We start from the raw sequence: 16,317 nt of genomic DNA, 5'->3' as shown, positions 1-16,317 counted from the left end.
GCGTTTGAGTACACTATTCTCTATTTAGCACAGTTTTATTAAAGAATCGTAAATTAGAATAACTGCGAAATCTTTATTGACCAAGCTAGAGAGTTTGCTTGAGGCGTTTGAGTACACTATTCTCTATTTAGCACAGTTTTATTAAAGAATCGTAAATTAGAATAACTGCGAAATCTTTATTGACCAAGCTAGAGAGTTTGCTTGAGGCGTTTGAGTACACTATTCTCTATTTAGCACAGTTTTATTAAAGAATCGTAAATTAGAATAACTGCGAAATATTTATTGACCAAGCTAGAGAGTTTGCTTGAGGCGTTTGAGTACACTATTCTCTATTGAGCACAGTTTTATTAAAGAATCGTAAATTAGAATAACTGCGAAATCTTTATTGACCAAGCTAGAGAGTTTGCTTGAGGCGTTTGAGTACACTATTCTCTATTTAGCACAGTTTTATTAAAGAATCGTAAATTAGAATAACTGTGAAATCTTTATTGACCAAGCTAGAGAGTTTGCTTGAGGCGTTTGAGTACACTATTCTCTATTTAGCACAGTTTTATTAAAGAATCGTAAATTAGAATAACTGCGAAATCTTTATTGACCAAGCTAGAGAGTTTGCTTGAGGCGTTTGAGTACACTATTCTCTATTTAGCACAGTTTTATTTAAGAATCGTAAATTAGAATAACTGCGAAATCTTTATTGACCAAGCTAGAGAGTTTGCTTGAGGCGTTTGAGTACACTATTCTCTATTTAGCACAGTTTTATTAAAGAATCGTAAATTAGAATAACTGCGAAATCTTTATTGACCAAGCTAGAGAGTTTGCTTGAGGCGTTTGAGTACACTATTCTCTATTTAGCACAGTTTTATTAAAGAATCGTAAATTAGAATAACTGTGAAATCTTTATTGACCAAGCTAGAGAGTTTGCTTGAGGCGTTTGAGTACACTATTCTCTATTTAGCACAGTTTTATAAAAGAATCGTAAATTAGAATAACTGTGAAATCTTTAACAAGCTAGAGAGTTTGCTTAAGGCGTTAGATTACACTATTCTCTATTTAGCACAGTTTTATTAAAGAATCGTAAATTAGAATAACTGTGAAATCTTTATTGACCAAGCTAGAGAGTTTGCTTGAGGCGTTTGAGTACACTATTCTCTATTTAGCACAGTTTTATTAAAGAATCATAAATTAGAATAACTGTGAAATCTTTAACAAGCTAGAGAGTTTGCTTAAGGCGGTTGAATACACTATTCTCTATTTAGCACAGTTTTATTAAAGAATCGTAAATTAGAATAACTGCGAAATCTTTATTGACCAAGCTAGAGAGTTTGCTTGAGGCGTTTGAGTACACTATTCTCTATTTAGCACAGTTTTATTAAAGAATCGTAAATTAGAATAACTGCGAAATCTTTATTGACCAAGCTAGAGAGTTTGCTTGAGGCGTTTGAGTACACTATTCTCTATTTAGCACAGTTTTATTAAAGAATCGTAAATTAGAATAACTGCGAAATCTTTATTGACCAAGCTAGAGAGTTTGCTTGAGGCGTTTGAGTACACTATTCTCTATTTAGCACAGTTTTATTAAAGAATCGTAAATTAGAATAACTGTGAAATCTTTATTGACCAAGCTAGAGAGTTTGCTTGAGGCGTTTGAGTACACTATTCTCTATTTAGCACAGTTTTATTAAAGAATCGTAAATTAGAATAACTGCGAAATCTTTATTGACCTAGCTAGAGAGTTTGCTTGAGGCGTTTGAGTACACTATTCTCTATTTAGCACAGTTTTATTAAAGAATCGTAAATTAGAATAACTGCGAAATCTTTATTGACCAAGCTAGAGAGTTTGCTTGAGGCGTTTGAGTACACTATTCTCTATTTAGCACAGTTTTATTAAAGAATCGTAAATTAGAATAACTGCGAAATCTTTATTGACCAAGCTAGAGAGTTTGCTTGAGGCGTTTGAGTACACTATTCTCTATTTGGCACAGTTTTATTAGAGAATCGTAAATTAGAATAACTGTGAAATCTTTATTGACCAAGCTAGAGAGTTTGCTTGAGGCGTTTGAGTACACTATTCTCTATTTAGCACAGTTTTATTAAAGAATCGTAAATTAGAATAAGTGTGACATCTTTAACAAGCTAGAGAGTTTGCTTAAGAGGCTAGATTACACTATTCTCTATTTAGCACAGTTTTACTAAAGAATCGTAAATTAGAATAACTGTGAAATCTTTATTGACCAAGCTAGAGAGTTTGCTTGAGGCGTTTGAGTACACTATTCTCTATTTAGGACAGTTTTATTAAAGAATCGTAAATTAGAATAACTGCGAAATCTTTATTGACCAAGCTAGAGAGTTTGCTTGAGGCGTTTGAGTACACTATTCTCTATTTAGCACAGTTTTATTAAAGAATCGTAAATTAGAATAACTGCGAAATCTTTATTGACCAAGCTAGAGAGTTTGCTTGAGGCGTTTGAGTACACTATTCTCTATTTAGCACAGTTTTATTAAAGAATCGTAAATTAGAATAACTGCGAAATCTTTATTGACCAAGCTAGAGAGTTTGCTTGAGGCGTTTGAGTACACTATTCTCTATTTAGCACAGTTTTATTAAAGAATCGTAAATTAGAATAACTGCGAAATATTTATTGACCAAGCTAGAGAGTTTGCTTGAGGCGTTTGAGTACACTATTCTCTATTTAGCACAGTTTTATTAAAGAATCGTAAATTAGAATAACTGTGAAATCTTTATTGACCAAGCTAGAGAGTTTGCTTAAGGCGTTTGAATACACTGTTCTCTATTTAGCAGAGTTTTATTAGAGAATCGTAAATTAGAATAACTGCGAAATCTTTATTGACCAAGCTAGAGAGTTTGCTTGAGGCGTTTGAGTACACTATTCTCTATTTAGCACAGTTTTATTAAAGAATCGTAAATTAGAATAACTGCGAAATCTTTATTGACCAAGCTAGAGAGTTTGCTTGAGGCGTTTGAGTACACTATTCTCTATTTAGCACAGTTTTATTAAAGAATCGTAAATTAGAATAACTGCGATATCTTTATTGACCAAGCTAGAGAGTTTGGTTGAGGCGTTTGAGTACACTATTCTCTATTTAGCACAGTTTTATTAAAGAATCGTAAATTAGAATAACTGCGAAATCTTTATTGACCAAGCTAGAGAGTTTGCTTGAGGCGTTTGAGTACACTATTCTCTATTTAGCACAGTTTTATTAAAGAATCGTAAATTAGAATAACTGCGAAATCTTTATTTAACAAGCTAGAGAGATTGCTTGAGGCGTTTGAGAACACTATTCTCTATTTAGCACAGTTTGATTGAAGAATCAAATTAGAATAACTGTGAAATCTTTATTGACCAAGCTAGAGAGTTTGCTTGAGGCGTTTGAGTACACTATTCTCTATTTAGCACAGTTTTATTAAAGAATCGTAAATTAGAATAACTGTGAAATCTTTATTGACCAAGCTAGAGAGTTTGCTTGAGGCGTTTGAGTACACTATTCTCTATTTAGCACAGTTTTATTAAAGAATCGTAAATTAGAATAACTGTGAAATCTTTAACAAGCTAGAGAGTTTGCTTAAGGCGGTTGAATACACTATTCTCTATTTAGCAGAGTTTTATTAAAGAATCGTAAATTAGAATAACTGTGAAATCTTTAACAAGCTAGAGAGTTTGCTTAAGGCGTTAGATTACACTATTCTCTATTTAGCACAGTTTGATTGAAGAATCAAATTAGAATAACTGTGAAATCTTTTTTGGCCAAGCTAGAGAGTTTGCTTGAGGCGTTTGAGTACACTATTCTCTATTTAGCACAGTTTTATTAAAGAATCATAAATTAGAATAACTGTGAAATCTTTATTGACCAAGCTAGAGAGTTTGCTTGAGGCGTTTGAGTACACTATTCTCTATTTAGCACAGTTTTATTAAAGAATCATAAATTAGAATAACTGTGAAATCTTTATTTAACAAGCTAGAGAGATTGCTTGAGGCGTTTGAGAACACTATTCTCTATTTAGCACAGTTTGATTGAAGAATCGTAAATTAGAATAACTGTGAAATCTTTATTGACAAAGCTAGAGAGTTTGCTTGAGGCGTTTGAGTACACTATTCTCTATTTAGCACAGTTTGATTAAAGAATCATAAATTAGAATAACTGTGAAATCTTTAACAAGCTAGAGAGTTTGCTTAAGGCGTTAGATTACACTATTCTCTATTTAGCACAGTTTGATTAAAGAATCATAAATTAGAATAACTGTGAAATCTATATTGACCAAGCTAGAGAGTTTGCTTGAGGCGTTTGAGTACACTATTCTCTATTTAGCACAGTTTTATTAAAGAATCATAAATTAGAATAACTGTGAAATCTTTATTGACCAAGCTAGAGAGTTTGCTTGAGGCGTTTGAGTACACTATTCTCTATTTAGCACAGTTTTATTAAAGAATCATAAATTAGAATAACTGTGAAATCTTTAACAAGCTAGAGAGTTTGCTTAAGGCGGTTGAATACACTATTCTCTATTTAGCAGAGTTTTAGTAAAGAATCGTAAATTAGAATAACTGTGAAATCTTTAACAAGTTAGAGAGTTTGCTTCAGGCGTTAGATTACACTATTCTCTATTTAGCACAGTTTGATTGAAGAATCAAATTAGAATAACTGTGAAATCTTTATTGACCAAGCTAGAGAGTTTGCTTGAGGCGTTTGAGTACACTATTCTCTATTTAGCACAGTTTTATTAAAGAATCGTAAATTAGAATAACTGCGAAATCTTTATTTAACAAGCTAGAGAGATTGCTTAAGGCGTTTGAGAACACTATTCTCTATTTAGCACAGTTTGATTGAAGAATCATAAATTAGAATAACTGTGAAATCTTTATTGACCAAGCTAGAGAGTTTGCTTGAGGCGTTTGAGTACACTATTCTCTATTTAGAACAGTTTTATTAAAGAATCGTAAATTAGAATAACTGTGAAATATTTATTGACCAAGCTAGAGAGTTTGCTTAAGGCGTTTGAATACACTATTCTCTATTTAGCAGAGTTTTATTAGAGAATCGTAAATTAGAATAACTGTGAAATCTTTATTGACCAAGCTAGAGAGTTTGCTTGAGGCGTTTGAGTACACTATTCTCTATTTAGCACAGTTTTATTAAAGAATCGTAAATTATAATAACTGTGAAATCTTTATTGACCAAGCTAGAGAGTTTGCTTAAGGCGTTTGAATACACTATTCTCTATTTAGCAGTTTTATTAGAGAATCGTAAATTAGAATAACTGCGAAATCTTTATTGACCAAGCTAGAGAGTTTGCTTGAGGCGTTTGAGTACACTATTCTCTATTTAGCACAGTTTTATTAAAGAATCGTAAATTAGAATAACTGTGAAATCTTTATTGACCAAGCTAGAGAGTTTGCTTGAGGCGTTTGAGTACACTATTCTCTATTTAGCACAGTTTTATTAAAGAATCGTAAATTAGAATAACTGCGAAATCTTTATTGACCAAGCTAGAGAGTTTGCTTGAGGCGTTTGAGTACACTATTCTCTATTTAGCACAGTTTTATTAAAGAATCGTAAATTAGAATAACTGCGAAATCTTTATTGACCAAGCTAGAGAGTTTGCTTGAGGCGTTTGAGTACACTATTCTCTATTTAGCACAGTTTTATTAAAGAATCGTAAATTAGAATAACTGCGAAATCTTTATTGACCAAGCTAGAGAGTTTGCTTGAGGCGTTTGAGTACACTATTCTCTATTTAGCACAGTTTTATTAAAGAATCGTAAATTAGAATAACTGTGAAATCTTTATTGACCAAGCTAGAGAGTTTGCTTGAGGCGTTTGAGTACACTATTCTCTATTTAGCACAGTTTTATTAAAGAATCGTAAATTAGAATAACTGCGAAATCTTTATTTAACAAGCTAGAGAGATTGCTTGAGGCGTTTGAGAACACTATTCTCTATTTAGCACAGTTTGATTAAAGAATCATAAATTAGAATAACTGTGAAATCTTTAACAAGCTAGAGAGTTTGCTTAAGGCGTTAGATTACACTATTCTCTATTTAGCACAGTTTGATTAAAGAATCATAAATTAGAATAACTGTGAAATCTATATTGACCAAGCTAGAGAGTTTGCTTGAGGCGTTTGAGTACACTATTCTCTATTTAGCACAGTTTTATTAAAGAATCATAAATTAGAATAACTGTGAAATCTTTATTGACCAAGCTAGAGAGTTTGCTTGAGGCGTTTGAGTACACTATTCTCTATTTAGCACAGTTTTATTAAAGAATCATAAATTAGAATAACTGTGAAATCTTTAACAAGCTAGAGAGTTTGCTTAAGGCGGTTGAATACACTATTCTCTATTTAGCAGAGTTTTATTAAAGAATCGTAAATTAGAATAACTGTGAAATCTTTAACAAGTTAGAGAGTTTGCTTCAGGCGTTAGATTACACTATTCTCTATTTAGCACAGTTTGATTGAAGAATCAAATTAGAATAACTGTGAAATCTTTATTGACCAAGCTAGAGAGTTTGCTTGAGGCGTTTGAGTACACTATTCTCTATTTAGCACAGTTTTATTAAAGAATCGTAAATTAGAATAACTGCGAAATCTTTATTTAACAAGCTAGAGAGATTGCTTAAGGCGTTTGAGAACACTATTCTCTATTTAGCACAGTTTGATTGAAGAATCATAAATTAGAATAACTGTGAAATCTTTATTGACCAAGCTAGAGAGTTTGCTTGAGGCGTTTGAGTACACTATTCTCTATTTAGAACAGTTTTATTAAAGAATCGTAAATTAGAATAACTGTGAAATATTTATTGACCAAGCTAGAGAGTTTGCTTAAGGCGTTTGAATACACTATTCTCTATTTAGCAGAGTTTTATTAGAGAATCGTAAATTAGAATAACTGTGAAATCTTTATTGACCAAGCTAGAGAGTTTGCTTGAGGCGTTTGAGTACACTATTCTCTATTTAGCACAGTTTTATTAAAGAATCGTAAATTAGAATAACTGTGAAATCTTTATTGACCAAGCTAGAGAGTTTGCTTAAGGCGTTTGAATACACTATTCTCTATTTAGCAGAGTTTTATTAGAGAATCGTAAATTAGAATAACTGCGAAATCTTTATTGACCAAGCTAGAGAGTTTGCTTGAGGCGTTTGAGTACACTATTCTCTATTTAGCACAGTTTTATTAAAGAATCGTAAATTAGAATAACTGTGAAATCTTTATTGACCAAGCTAGAGAGTTTGCTTGAGGCGTTTGAGTACACTATTCTCTATTTAGCACAGTTTTATTAAAGAATCGTAAATTAGAATAACTGCGAAATCTTTATTGACCAAGCTAGAGAGTTTGCTTGAGGCGTTTGTGTACACTATTCTCTATTTAGCACAGTTTTATTAAAGAATCGTAAATTAGAATAACTGCGAAATCTTTATTGACCAAGCTAGAGAGTTTGCTTGAGGCGTTTGAGTACACTATTCTCTATTTAGCACAGTTTTATTAAAGAATCGTAAATTAGAATAACTGCGAAATCTTTATTGACCAAGCTAGAGAGTTTGCTTGAGGCGTTTGAGTACACTATTCTCTATTAACCACAGTTTTATTAAAGAATCGTAAATTAGAATAACTGTGAAATCTTTATTGACCAAGCTAGAGAGTTTGCTTGAGGCGTTTGAGTACACTATTCTCTATTTAGCACAGTTTTATAAAAGAATCGTAAATTAGAATAACTGTGAAATCTTTAACAAGCTAGAGAGTTTGCTTAAGGCGTTAGATTACACTATTCTCTATTTAGCACAGTTTTATTAAAGAATCGTAAATTAGAATAACTGTGAAATCTTTATTGACCAAGCTAGAGAGTTTGCTTGAGGCGTTTGAGTACACTATTCTCTATTTAGCACAGTTTTATTAAAGAAACATAAATTAGAATAACTGTGAAATCTTTAACAAGCTAGAGAGTTTGCTTAAGGCGGTTGAATACACTATTCTCTATTTAGCACAGTTTTATTAAAGAATCGTAAATTAGAATAACTGTGAAATCTTTAACAAGTTAGAGAGTTTGCTTCAGGCGTTAGATTACACTATTCTCTATTTAGCACAGTTTGATTGAAGAATCAAATTAGAATAACTGTGAAATCTTTATTGACCAAGCTAGAGAGTTTGCTTGAGGCGTTTGAGTACACTATTCTCTATTTAGCACAGTTTTATTAAAGAATCGTAAATTAGAATAACTGCGAAATCTTTATTTAACAAGCTAGAGAGATTGCTTAAGGCGTTTGAGAACACTATTCTCTATTTAGCACAGTTTGATTGAAGAATCATAAATTAGAATAACTGTGAAATCTTTATTGACCAAGCTAGAGAGTTTGCTTGAGGCGTTTGAGTACACTATTCTCTATTTAGAACAGTTTTATTAAAGAATCGTAAATTAGAATAACTGTGAAATATTTATTGACCAAGCTAGAGAGTTTGCTTAAGGCGTTTGAATACACTATTCTCTATTTAGCAGAGTTTTATTAGAGAATCGTAAATTAGAATAACTGTGAAATCTTTATTGACCAAGCTAGAGAGTTTGCTTGAGGCGTTTGAGTACACTATTCTCTATTTAGCACAGTTTTATTAAAGAATCGTAAATTATAATAACTGTGAAATCTTTATTGACCAAGCTAGAGAGTTTGCTTAAGGCGTTTGAATACACTATTCTCTATTTAGCAGTTTTATTAGAGAATCGTAAATTAGAATAACTGCGAAATCTTTATTGACCAAGCTAGAGAGTTTGCTTGAGGCGTTTGAGTACACTATTCTCTATTTAGCACAGTTTTATTAAAGAATCGTAAATTAGAATAACTGTGAAATCTTTATTGACCAAGCTAGAGAGTTTGTTTGAGGCGTTTGAGTACACTATTCTCTATTTAGCACAGTTTTATTAAAGAATCGTAAATTAGAATAACTGCGAAATCTTTATTGACCAAGCTAGAGAGTTTGCTTGAGGCGTTTGAGTACACTATTCTCTATTTAGCACAGTTTTATTAAAGAATCGTAAATTAGAATAACTGCGAAATCTTTATTGACCAAGCTAGAGAGTTTGCTTGAGGCGTTTGAGTACACTATTCTCTATTTAGCACAGTTTTATTAAAGAATCGTAAATTAGAATAACTGCGAAATCTTTATTGACCAAGCTAGAGAGTTTGCTTGAGGCGTTTGAGTACACTATTCTCTATTTAGCACAGTTTTATTAAAGAATCGTAAATTAGAATAACTGTGAAATCTTTATTGACCAAGCTAGAGAGTTTGCTTGAGGCGTTTGAGTACACTATTCTCTATTTAGCACAGTTTTATTAAAGAATCGTAAATTAGAATAACTGCGAAATCTTTATTTAACAAGCTAGAGAGATTGCTTGAGGCGTTTGAGAACACTATTCTCTATTTAGCACAGTTTGATTAAAGAATCATAAATTAGAATAACTGTGAAATCTTTAACAAGCTAGAGAGTTTGCTTAAGGCGTTAGATTACACTATTCTCTATTTAGCACAGTTTGATTAAAGAATCATAAATTAGAATAACTGTGAAATCTATATTGACCAAGCTAGAGAGTTTGCTTGAGGCGTTTGAGTACACTATTCTCTATTTAGCACAGTTTTATTAAAGAATCATAAATTAGAATAACTGTGAAATCTTTATTGACCAAGCTAGAGAGTTTGCTTGAGGCGTTTGAGTACACTATTCTCTATTTAGCACAGTTTTATTAAAGAATCATAAATTAGAATAACTGTGAAATCTTTAACAAGCTAGAGAGTTTGCTTAAGGCGGTTGAATACACTATTCTCTATTTAGCAGAGTTTTATTAAAGAATCGTAAATTAGAATAACTGTGAAATCTTTAACAAGTTAGAGAGTTTGCTTCAGGCGTTAGATTACACTATTCTCTATTTAGCACAGTTTGATTGAAGAATCAAATTAGAATAACTGTGAAATCTTTATTGACCAAGCTAGAGAGTTTGCTTGAGGCGTTTGAGTACACTATTCTCTATTTAGCACAGTTTTATTAAAGAATCGTAAATTAGAATAACTGCGAAATCTTTATTTAACAAGCTAGAGAGATTGCTTAAGGCGTTTGAGAACACTATTCTCTATTTAGCACAGTTTGATTGAAGAATCATAAATTAGAATAACTGTGAAATCTTTATTGACCAAGCTAGAGAGTTTGCTTGAGGCGTTTGAGTACACTATTCTCTATTTAGAACAGTTTTATTAAAGAATCGTAAATTAGAATAACTGTGAAATATTTATTGACCAAGCTAGAGAGTTTGCTTAAGGCGTTTGAATACACTATTCTCTATTTAGCAGAGTTTTATTAGAGAATCGTAAATTAGAATAACTGTGAAATCTTTATTGACCAAGCTAGAGAGTTTGCTTGAGGCGTTTGAGTACACTATTCTCTATTTAGCACAGTTTTATTAAAGAATCGTAAATTAGAATAACTGTGAAATCTTTATTGACCAAGCTAGAGAGTTTGCTTAAGGCGTTTGAATACACTATTCTCTATTTAGCAGAGTTTTATTAGAGAATCGTAAATTAGAATAACTGCGAAATCTTTATTGACCAAGCTAGAGAGTTTGCTTGAGGCGTTTGAGTACACTATTCTCTATTTAGCACAGTTTTATTAAAGAATCGTAAATTAGAATAACTGTGAAATCTTTATTGACCAAGCTAGAGAGTTTGCTTGAGGCGTTTGAGTACACTATTCTCTATTTAGCACAGTTTTATTAAAGAATCGTAAATTAGAATAACTGCGAAATCTTTATTGACCAAGCTAGAGAGTTTGCTTGAGGCGTTTGAGTACACTATTCTCTATTTAGCACAGTTTTATTAAAGAATCGTAAATTAGAATAACTGCGAAATCTTTATTGACCAAGCTAGAGAGTTTGCTTGAGGCGTTTGAGTACACTATTCTCTATTTAGCACAGTTTTATTAAAGAATCGTAAATTAGAATAACTGCGAAATCTTTATTGACCAAGCTAGAGAGTTTGCTTGAGGCGTTTGAGTACACTATTCTCTATTTAGCACAGTTTTATTAAAGAATCGTAAATTAGAATAACTGTGAAATCTTTATTGACCAAGCTAGAGAGTTTGCTTGAGGCGTTTGAGTACACTATTCTCTATTTAGCACAGTTTTATAAAAGAATCGTAAATTAGAATAACTGTGAAATCTTTAACAAGCTAGAGAGTTTGCTTAAGGCGTTAGATTACACTATTCTCTATTTAGCACAGTTTTATTAAAGAATCGTAAATTAGAATAACTGTGAAATCTTTATTGACCAAGCTAGAGAGTTTGCTTGAGGCGTTTGAGTACACTATTCTCTATTTAGCACAGTTTTATTAAAGAAACATAAATTAGAATAACTGTGAAATCTTTAACAAGCTAGAGAGTTTGCTTAAGGCGGTTGAATACACTATTCTCTATTTAGCACAGTTTTATTAAAGAATCGTAAATTAGAATAACTGCGAAATCTTTATTGACCAAGCTAGAGAGTTTGCTTGAGGCGTTTGAGTACACTATTCTCTATTTAGCACAGTTTTATTAAAGAATCGTAAATTAGAATAACTGCGAAATCTTTATTGACCAAGCTAGAGAGTTTGCTTGAGGCGTTTGAGTACACTATTCTCTATTTAGCACAGTTTTATTAAAGAATCGTAAATTAGAATAACTGCGAAATCTTTATTGACCAAACTAGAGAGTTTGCTTGAGGCGTTTGAGTACACTATTCTCTATTTAGCACAGTTTTATTAAAGAATCGTAAATTAGAATAATTGTGAAATCTTTATTGACCAAGCTAGAGAGTTTGCTTGAGGCGTTTGAGTACACTATTCTCTATTTAGCACAGTTTTATTAAAGAATTGTAAATTAGAATAACTGCGAAATCTTTATTGACCAAGCTAGAGAGTTTGCTTGAGGCGTTTGAGTACACTATTCTCTATTTAGCACAGTTTTATTAAAGAATCGTAAATTAGAATAACTGTGAAATCTTTATTGGCCAAGCTAGAGAGTTTGCTTGAGGCGTTTGAGTACACTATTCTCTATTTAGCACAGTTTTATTAAAGAATCGTAAATTAGAATAACTGCGAAATCTTTATTGACCAAGCTAGAGAGTTTGCTTGAGGCGTTTGAGTACACTATTCTCTATTTAGCACAGTTTTATTAAAGAATCGTAAATTAGAATAACTGTAAAATCTTTATTGACCAAGCTAGAGAGTTTGCTTGAGGCGTTTGAGTACACTATTCTCTATTTAGCACAGTTTTATTAAAGAATCGTAAATTAGAATAACTGTGAAATCTTTAACAAGCTAGAGAGTTTGCTTAAGGCGCTAGATTACACTATTCTCTATTTAGCACAGTTTTATTAAAGAATCGTAAATTAGAATAACTGTGAAATCTTTATTGACCAAGCTAGAGAGTTTGCTTGAGGCGTTTGAGTACACTATTCTCTATTTAGGACAGTTTTATTAAAGAATCGTAAATTAGAATAACTGCGAAATCTTTATTGACCAAGCTAGGGAGTTTGCTTGAGGCGTTTGAGTACACTATTCTCTATTTAGCACAGTTTTATTAAAGAATCGTAAATTAGAATAACTGCGAAATCTTTATTGACCAAGCTAGAGAGTTTGCTTGAGGCGTTTGAGTACACTATTCTCTATTTAGCACAGTTTTATTAAAGAATCGTAAATTAGAATAACTGCGAAATCTTTATTGACCAAGCTAGAGAGTTTGCTTGAGGCGTTTGAGTACACTATTCTCTATTTAGCACAGTTTTATTAAAGAATCGTAAATTAGAATAACTGCGAAATCTTTATTGACCAAGCTAGAGAGTTTGCTTGAGGCGTTTGAGTACACTATTTTCTATTTAGCACAGTTTTATTAAAGAATCGTAAATTAGAATAACTGTGAAATCTTTATTGACCAAGCTAGAGAGTTTGCTTAAGGCGTTTGAATACACTGTTCTCTATTTAGCAGAGTTTTATTAGAGAATCGTAAATTAGAATAACTGCGAAATCTTTATTGACCAAGCTAGAGAGTTTGCTTGAGGCGTTTGAGTACACTATTCTCTATTTAGCACAGTTTTATTAAAGAATCGTAAATTAGAATAACTGTGAAATCTTTATTGACCAAGCTAGAGAGTTTGCTTAAGGCGTTTGAATACACTATTCTCTATTTAGCAGAGTTTTATTAGAGAATCGTAAATTAGAATAACTGCGAAATCTTTATTGACCAAGCTAGAGAGTTTGCTTGAGGCGTTTGAGTACACTATTCTCTATTTAGCACAGTTTTATTAAAGAATCGTAAATTAGAATAACTGCGAAATCTTTATTTAACAAGCTAGAGAGATTGCTTAAGGCGTTTGAGAACACTATTCTCTATTTAGCACAGTTTGATTGAAGAATCATAAATTAGAATAACTGTGAAATCTTTATTGACCAAGCTAGAGAGTTTGCTTGAGGCGTTTGAGTACACTATTCTCTATTTAGAACAGTTTTATTAAAGAATCGTAAATTAGAATAACTGTGAAATATTTATTGACCAAGCTAGAGAGTTTGCTTAAGGCGTTTGAATACACTATTCTCTATTTAGCAGAGTTTTATTAGAGAATCGTAAATTAGAATAACTGTGAAATCTTTATTGACCAAGCTAGAGAGTTTGCTTGAGGCGTTTGAGTACACTATTCTCTATTTAGCACAGTTTTATTAAAGAATCGTAAATTAGAATAACTGTGAAATCTTTATTGACCAAGCTAGTGAGTTTGCTTGAGGCGTTTGAGTACACTATTCTCTATTTAGCACAGTTTTATTAAAGAATCGTAAATTAGAATAACTGTGAAATCTTTAACAAGCTAGAGAGTTTGCTTAAGGCGGTTGAATACACTATTCTCTATTTAGCAGAGTTTTATTAAAGAATCGTAAATTAGAATAACTGTGAAATCTTTAACAAGCTAGAGAGTTTGCTTAAGGCGTTAGATTACACTATTCTCTATTTAGCACAGTTTGATTGAAGAATCAAATTAGAATAACTGTGAAATCTTTTTTGGCCAAGCTAGAGAGTTTGCTTGAGGCGTTTGAGTACACTATTCTCTATTTAGCACAGTTTTATTAAAGAATCGTAAATTAGAATAACTGCGAAATCTTTATTTAACAAGCTAGAGAGATTGCTTGAGGCGTTTGAGAACACTATTCTCTATTTAGCACAGTTTGATTGAAGAATCGTAAATTAGAATAACTGTGAAATCTTTATTGACCAAGCTAGAGAGTTTGCTTGAGGCGTTTGAGTACACTATTCTCTATTTAGCACAGTTTGATTAAAGAATCATAAATTAGAATAACTGTGAAATCTTTAACAAGCTAGAGAGTTTGCTTAAGGCGTTAGATTACACTATTCTCTATTTAGCACAGTTTGATTAAAGAATCATAAATTAGAATAACTGTGAAATCTATATTGACCAAGCTAGAGAGTTTGCTTGAGGCGTTTGAGTACACTATTCTCTATTTAGCACAGTTTTATTAAAGAATCATAAATTAGAATAACTGTGAAATCTTTATTGACCAAGCTAGAGAGTTTGCTTGAGGCGTTTCAGTACACTATTCTCCATTTAGCACAGTTTTATTTAAGAATCATAAATTAGAATAACTGTGAAATCTTTTACAAGCTAGAGAGTTTGCTTAAGGCGGTTGAATACACTATTCTCTATTTAGCAGAGTTTTATTAAAGAATCGTAAATTAGAATAACTGTGAAATCTTTAACAAGTTAGAGAGTTTGCTTCAGGCGTTAGATTACACTATTCTCTATTTAGCACAGTTTGATTGAAGAATCAAATTAGAATAACTGTGAAATCTTTATTGACCAAGCTAGAGAGTTTGCTTGAGGCGTTTGAGTACACTATTCTCTATTTAGCACAGTTTTATTAAAGAATCGTAAATTAGAATAACTGCGAAATCTTTATTTAACAAGCTAGAGAGATTGCTTAAGGCGTTTGAGAACACTATTCTCTATTTAGCACAGTTTGATTGAAGAATCATAAATTAGAATAACTGTGAAATCTTTATTGACCAAGCTAGAGAGTTTGCTTGAGGCGTTTGAGTACACTATTCTCTATTTAGAACAGTTTTATTAAAGAATCGTAAATTAGAATAACTGTGAAATCTTTATTGACCAAGCTAGAGAGTTTGCTTAAGGCGTTTGAATACACTATTCTCTATTTAGCAGAGTTTTATTAGAGAATCGTAAATTAGAATAACTGTGAAATCTTTATTGACCAAGCTAGAGAGTTTGCTTGAGGCGTTTGAGTACACTATTCTCTATTTAGCACAGTTTTATTAAAGAATCGTAAATTAGAATAACTGCGAAATCTTTATTGACCAAGCTAGAGAGTTTGCTTGAGGCGTTTGAGTACACTATTCTCTATTTAGCACAGTTTTATTAAAGAATCGTAAATTAGAATAACTGCGAAATCTTTATTGACCAAGCTAGAGAGTTTGCTTGAGGCGTTTGAGTACACTATTCTCTATTTAGGACAGTTTTATTAAAGAATCGTAAATTAGAATAACTGCGAAATATTTATTGACCAAGCTAGAGAGTTTGCTTGAGGCGTTTGAGTACACTATTCTCTATTGAGCACAGTTTTATTAAAGAATCGTAAATTAGAATAACTGCGAAATCTTTATTGACCAAGCTAGAGAGTTTGCTTGAGGCGTTTGAGTACACTATTCTCTATTTAGCACAGTTTTATTAAAGAATCGTAAATTAGAATAACTGTGAAATCTTTATTGACCAAGCTAGAGAGTTTGCTTGAGGCGTTTGAGTACACGATTCTCTATTTAGCACAGTTTTATTAAAGAATCGTAAATTAGAATAACTGCGAAATCTTTATTGACCAAGCTAGAGAGTTTGCTTGAGGCGTTTGAGTACACTATTCTCTATTTAGCACAGTTTTATTTAAGAATCGTAAATTAGAATAACTGCGAAATCTTTATTGACCAAGCTAGAGAGTTTGCTTGAGGCGTTTGAGTACACTATTCTCTATTTAGCACAGTTTTATTAAAGAATCGTAAATTAGAATAACTGCGAAATCTTTATTGACCAAGCTAGAGAGTTTGCTTGAGGCGTTTGAGTACACTATTCTCTATTTAGCACAGTTTTATTAAAGAATCGTAAATTAGAATAACTGTGAAATCTTTATTGACCAAGCTAGAGAGTTTGCTTGAGGCGTTTGAGTACACTATTCTCTATTTAGCACAGTTTTATAAAAGAATCGTAAATTAGAAT

Source organism: Stegodyphus dumicola, chromosome 11 (genome assembly GCF_044657685.1).
Source record: "Stegodyphus dumicola isolate Sdum_Otavi_A_Nest chromosome 11, ASM4465768v1".
Classification (NCBI taxonomy): domain Eukaryota; kingdom Metazoa; phylum Arthropoda; class Arachnida; order Araneae; family Eresidae; genus Stegodyphus; species Stegodyphus dumicola.
Note: the sequence above shows the minus strand (reverse complement) of the source record.